Source organism: Mytilus galloprovincialis, chromosome 12 (genome assembly GCF_965363235.1).
Source record: "Mytilus galloprovincialis chromosome 12, xbMytGall1.hap1.1, whole genome shotgun sequence".
Lineage (NCBI taxonomy): Eukaryota > Metazoa > Mollusca > Bivalvia > Mytilida > Mytilidae > Mytilus > Mytilus galloprovincialis.
This window is the reverse complement of record NC_134849.1, coordinates 49,256,934-49,264,232: the sequence shown is the minus strand read 5'-3', so window position 1 is coordinate 49,264,232 and position 7,299 is coordinate 49,256,934.

The following is a 7,299-nucleotide window of genomic DNA, read 5'->3' as shown; positions in this document are numbered from 1 at the left end:
TCATTTAAATACATCATAAAATATTAAGATGTAAAAGAACTGCTTGTTATCAATGAATGGTAAAGATTATTTTAATTTATCAGTTGGTAGTAAAAAGTGAATATACATTGTATATTGAATATAACAAAGATTTAAGTTGATTCTGGACAAAGAAAGATAACTCCAATTAAAAAAAAAATCTTGCTATTGCACAATATTTTGCAATTAGATATTTCTTGCTTACTATTCTGGACAAAGAAAGATAACTCTAATTAAAAAAAAAATTTGCTATTTCACAATATTGTGCAATTAGATATTTCTTGCCATTGCGCAATACTGTGCAATTGAAAAGACTTGCTATTGCACAATACTTAATATAATAATTTTAGATCCTGATTTGGACCAACTTGAAAACTGGGCCCATAATAAAAAAATCTAAGTACATTTTTGGATTCAGCATATCAAAGAACCCCAAGATTTCAATTTTTATTAAAATCAGACTAAGTTTAATTTTGGACCCTTTGGACTTTAGTGTAGACCAATTTGAAAACAGGACCAAAAATGAAGAATCTACATACACAGTTAGATTTGGTATATCAAAGAACCCCATTTATTCAATTTTTGATGAAATCAAACAAAGTTTAATTTTGGACCCCGATTTGGACCAACTTGAAAACTGGGCCAATAATCAAGAATCTAAGTACATTTTTAGATTCAGCATATCAAAGAACCTAACAGATTCATTTTTTGTCAAAATCAAATTAAGTTTAATTTTGGACCCTTTGGACCTTAATGTAGACCAATTTGAAAACGGGACCAAAAGTTAAGAATCTACATACACAGTCATGACAGTTAGATTCGGCATATCAAAGAACCCCAATTATTCAATTTTGATGAAATCAAACAAAGTTTAATTTTGGACCCTTTGGGCCCCTTATTCTGTTGGGACCAAAACTCCCAAAATCAATACCAACCTTCCTTTTATGGTCATAAACCTTGTGTTTAAATTTCATAGATTTCTATTTACTTATACTAACGTTATGGTGCGAAAACCAAGAAAAATGCTTATTTGGGTCCCTTTTTGGCCCCTAATTCCTAAACTGTTGGGACCTAAACTCCCAAAATCAATACCAACCGTTCTTTTGTAGTCATTAACATTGTGTTCAAATTTCATTGATTTCTATTTACTTAAACTAAAGTTATTGTGCGAAAACCAAGAATAATGCTTATTTGGGTCCTTTTTTGGCCCCTAATTCCTAAACTGTTGAAACCAAAACTCCCAAAATCAATCCCAACCGTTCTTTTGTGGTCATAAACCTTGTGTCAAAATTTCATAGATTTCTATTAGCTTAAACTAAAGTTATAGTGCGAAAACCAAGAAAATGCTTATTTGGGCCCTTTTTGGCCCCTAATTCCTAAAATGTTGGGACCAAAACTCCAAAAATCAATACCAACCTTCCTTTTGTGGTCATAAACCTTGTGTTAAAATTTCATAGATTTCTATTTACTTTTACTAAAGTTAGAGTGCGAAAACTAAAAGTATTCGGACGACGACGACGACGACGACGACGACGACGCCAACGTGATAGCAATATACGACGAAAAATTTTTCAAATTTTGCGGTCGTATAAAAACAAGGAAAAGTCCAAATTTAGAACTTGACCTTTGACCTTGACCTCATTTTCTAAGTTAGGACCTAGGGACCTCAAGTAAAAAGAATCAAGGGGTATATGGTTACAGGTTTATGAATTAAAAAAACATATCGACAAATTTATTTTGTTAAGGTAGATAACTCCTATAAAATTTCTTCGAATCGCTTCGACCCAAATTAGCCAAAAATTCATGAGGATGTAACGAACAATTTAGAAAAAGAATTTTGTCAATATCTAATTTTGCTACGAAGGAGATGCACACAGTTGATAAAGAGTGAATAGGGAGATTACTCTTACAAAGAAAATTATTCGGATTAGCAGGGTGAAATTTAAAAGCGTATAAACTATACGATACAATATGAAAAATATCTAAGCGACATCTTGTGAAACAAAAATTTCAGAATGTGGCAGAAACAAAAAATATAATGATCAGAACAAATACAATAGGTCTTTCCACAGAAAAGTCACGTTTGGTAATTAAAAGATTAGACGACGTAATGACAAACCACAAACCACAATCTACCATGTAGTAAAAATGTCCTTAGCTAGTTTGGTCAAAGACACATCGTATGGATCCACCAATTGATGATGGTGTCCATAAAATTTACGGAGTGTCAATTTTAATCTGTCCTCCTCATAACTTTGTTGGACCGTTTCTGCGTAAGGAGTACACTCCTGTATATGAAGCCCGTATAGTGTGAACAAGCACGAGAATAACGTATCAATTGTGATATGTAAACACCATACGAAGGGGCAGAGGGTATGTTACTGCTGAGAAATGGGAAATTGATAATTGGGAAGTTGAAATAGTCCCGTTTATCATAGATTTTCGTGTGAAGTCGTCCATCTGCGTCAATATTGAGGAAAATATCAAGGTATGAAGCACTCCTTCTAGTATCAGTAGTATCCTTAATTTCAAGTTCACTGGGATATATGAGATGTAAGTATTGGCTGAAATATGGGTTATTCAATGATAGAACATCATCAATATATCGGAAAGTAAAATTAAAGAATTTCGCAAGGTGCTTTTTCTTTTTGTCTTTAAGAAGGTTCTGAATGATTTCTGCTTCATACGAGTAAATGCGACGAAAATTTTCAACTTGGCCATCATGTGTAAAATGATACATGTGTTTGGGTGACAGAAAAAATGTCGAGTGATGATACTGAAAACGCATCAGACGGTATAGCTGACTTATATAAACCCTGAAACCAAATTTCAGAAACCCTAGTATTGTAGTTCCTGAGAAAAATTACGAAAATTTTCAACTTGGCCATCATGTGTAAAATGATACAAGTGTACGGTTAACAGGAAGTTGTCTAGTGATGAATCTGAAAACGCATTAAACGGTATACTAGTAGCTGACTTATATAGACCCTGAAACAAAACTCAGAAATCCTGGCATTGTAGTTCCTGAGAAACATATGGAAAATTTTCAACTTGGCCATCATGTGTAAAATGATACAAGTGTTCGGTAAACAGGAAGTTGTCGAGTGATGAATCTGAAAATGCATCACACGGCATCGCTGGTTTATATAAACCCTGAAACCAAATTTCCGAAAACCTGGCATTGTAGTTCCTACGAAAAATGCGACAAAAATTTTCAACTTGGCAATAATGTGTAAAATGATACAAGTGTTCGGTAAACAAAAGGTTGTCGAGTGATGAATCTGAAAACGCATTACCCGGTAAAGCTGACTTATATAAACTCTGAAACCAAATTTCAGAAATCCAGGCATTGCAGTTGTCGAGAAAAATGTGACGAAAATTTTCAACTATGCCATCATGGGTAAAATGATACAAGTTATCGGTTAACAGGAAGTTGTCAAGGGAGTAATATAAAAACGTATCACACGGTAAAGCTGAGTTATATAAACCCTGAAACCAAATTTCAGAAGTCCTAGCATTTTAGTTCCTGAGAAAAATGCGACATAAATTTTCAACTTGGCCATCATGTGTAAAATGATAAAAGTGTTCGGTTAACAGGACGTTTTCGAGTGATGAATCTGAAAACGCATAACACGGTAAAGCTGACTTATATAAACCCTGAAACTAAATTTCAGAAATCCTGGCATTGCAGTTTCTGAGAAAAATACAATGCAAATTTTCAGCTTGGCCATCATGTGTAAAATGATACAAGTGTTCGGTTAACAGAAAGTTATCGAGTGATGAATCTGAAAACGCATCACACGGTAAAGCTGACTTAATACACCCTGAAACCAAATTTAAAAAAATCCTAACTTTGTAGTTCCTGAGTTAATTGCAACGAAAATTTTCAACTTGGCCATCAGGTGTAAAATGATACAAATATTCGGTAAACAGGAAGTTGTCAAGTGATGAATCTGAAAACGCATCACACGGTATAACTGACTTCTATAAACCCTGAAATCAAATTTCAGAAATCCTGGCATTGTAGTTTCTGAGAAAAATGAGACGAAAATTTTCAACTTGGCCATCATGTGTAAAATGATACAAGTGTTCGGTAAACAGGAAGTTGTCGAGTGATGAATCTGAAAACGCATCACACGGTATAGTTGACTTATATAAACCCTGAAACAAAACTCAGAAATCCTGGCATTGTAGTTCCTGAGAAAATTACGAAAATTTTCAACTTGGCCATCATGTGTAAAATGATACAAGTGTACGGTTAACAGGAAGTTGTCTAGTGATGAATCTGAAAACGCATTAAACGGTATAGCTGACTTATATCAACTCAGCGGACGAACGGTTGACGGACAGACAGGTAAAACAGTATCCCTCTCCTTATTCAAAGCGGGGGTATAAATACATCTATATACTAAAAATCAGTGACTTGCCATACATGAAAGCGCTTTGTCTTAAACCAAACTTATCACAAATTTTAACATGTTAAATTAGCAAAAGTATCAAAGATAATAGACAATGACTGAGGAGTGGAATCAAATAATCTACATGGAAACGAGATGTACATTCAAAACTCATACAACTGAAAACCATGTATCGTTGACCTAATACTAGTATTTTCCTAAAACTGACCCAAACACAAACATATACATGTAAACTATAACATACTTTACCAGAAATCTTTGGACACTGGAATTATCCCTGACGACTGGCGAGCTGCCAACATTGTCCCAGTCTTCAAAAAAGGGGAAAAACACAAAGCTTCCAACTATCGACCAGTCTCATTGACTTTGATCTGCTGCAAACTATTGGAACATATTGTTCACAGCACCATCATGTATCACTTTGATCGCCACCAGATCCTTTGTGACTATCAACACGGTTTCAGATCCAACTCCTGATAACACTAGACGAAATTGGCAAGAATTTAGACCAAGGAGAACAGACAGAGAGCTTGATTTCTCCAAAGCTTTTGACAAAGTGCCCCACAAGAGACTCCTCCAAAAATGGACTAGTACGGAATACGTGGAGTGACAAGGCTTATATATGGCTTATATTAACGACTGCCACAATCAACATCTTCTGGTTATTTGCAGACGATTGCCTAGTTTATAGAAAAATAAAGAATGTAAAGGATAGCGAGACACTACAAGACGACCTTAACAAACTCCAAGAGTGGGAATCACGATTGCAGATGAATTTCCATCCCGAGAAGTGCATCGTGATACGGATAACCAACAAAAGACACCCACTGATAAGGAACTACCAACTACATGGTCACACACTTGATGCAGTTGAGCATGGGAAATACCTGGGAGTCACAATAAACCATGACCTACAGTGGAAGACACATATCAACCAGATGGTAGGCAAAGCATCAAGGAAACTAGGCTTTCTGAGAAGGAACCTAGGACGGTGTAAACCAGAAGTCAAAGCTGATTCCTACATCACCATGGTCAGACCAACCCTTGAATACGCCTCCTCTGTATGGGACCCTTACCAACATAACCTTGAAAAAGATCTAGAACAAGTAGAGAAGGGCAGCTAGGTTCGTGTTCAATGAATACCAAGACGTATCCCCAGGTTGTGTCAGCTCTTTAATGGAGAGACTAAGATGGAAGCCTCTTAAAGATTGCCGCTGCAAAGACCGACCCACCATGGCCTACAAGATCCACAATAGATTGGTGGATATTGACCCCTCAAAATTTTACAAACCCGGAGATTCAAGGACCAGAGGAGACCACCGCATACACCAACAGCGCACTCTGAAAGACCAATACAGGTACTCCTTTTTCCCCAAGATCAACCAGGGAATGGAGCACTCTACCGGAAAAAGCCACAACAGCAGCTACACTAGAAGAGTTCAAGACCAGCCTTACCATCCTGCCAGAGGCCTCGACAGGAGCTTCCCACACCTAGAACTCCTTAGACCCCAGATGTACATAGTTTTATTTGTAAATAATTTTCCTGTAAATAGTTTTTATTAATTGAGGAGGGAAGGCCTCATGATTTCACGAGCAAGAGTCATTTATATACACTCAAGAAGAGTCCGACTCTGTACTCAAAGAAGAAGAAGAAACTAAGCAAAGGTTTCAAAGTCAATAAACCATGACTGAGGGGTGGGGAAAATCTCCAAGAAAATAAGATGTACTAATGCTACTTCTGAAAAACAGCATGCATAAGTCTCACTTTATAAACCTCTTCTAAACAAGACACAAAAAATATGAAATAACTATCCATGCTTCAAAAACATTTTAATGCTCTCAAAATTAACAATTACGGAACATTGAAGTATTATCCCAAACAAATAACATTATAATAAAGTAGTTATCCCAAACAAGTTACATTATCATGAAGTATTAATCCCAAACAAGTTACATTATCATGAAGTATTAATCCCAAACAAGTTACATTATCATGAAGTATTAATCCCAAACAAGTTAAATTATCATGAAGTATTATTCCCAAACAGGTAACATTTTAATGAAGTAATACATTGTAATCCCAACAGATAACATTACCATGCAGGATTTATCACAAACAAGTAACATTATCATGAACGATTACTAAATAAATAATATATAGAGTTACTAACTGGTGTGTTTGTACACTTTTTGTACAATACAGCAATATTTTAGTCATGATGCACTAGTCAATGCTAGTATGACAGATCACATTATATTTCAGTCATGATGCACATTTACAGCAAAAGCATCACTTTCCTGAGAAAAATTTGGTTGATTATTATTATATAGGGAATCACTGAAGCATGACTTGAGCCCCCCCCCCCCCCCCCCTTAGGTTAGTCTGCAGGCCCGCCTTATGAAAAGATATGGATCCCCCACTGTGATGTGTTTGTAGATCTGACTTTCCTGAACATTCTTGCTGCTCACAATTAGCTCTATCTATAGTGAACTTTGCCCAGTAGTTTTAGAGGAAAATGTTTTGCAAAAATTTACAAAATTTATGAAAATTGTAAAAAATTTACTATTCCCCATTTCCATTCTCAATTTTATAAAAGGCAATAACTCTTGAAGAGGTCAATTGACCATTTTGGTCATGTTGACTTATTTGCAGATCTTACTTTGCTGTACCGGTACATTATTGCTGTTTACAGTTTATTTCTATCTATCTATAATGAGATTGAAGATAATAACCAAAAGCTGCAAATTTTTCTTAAAATTACCAATTCAGGGGTTGCAACCCAACTACTAGTTGCCTGATTGGTTTGAAAATTTCAGGGCAGATAGATCTTGACCTAATGAACAATTGTATCCCGTCAGATTT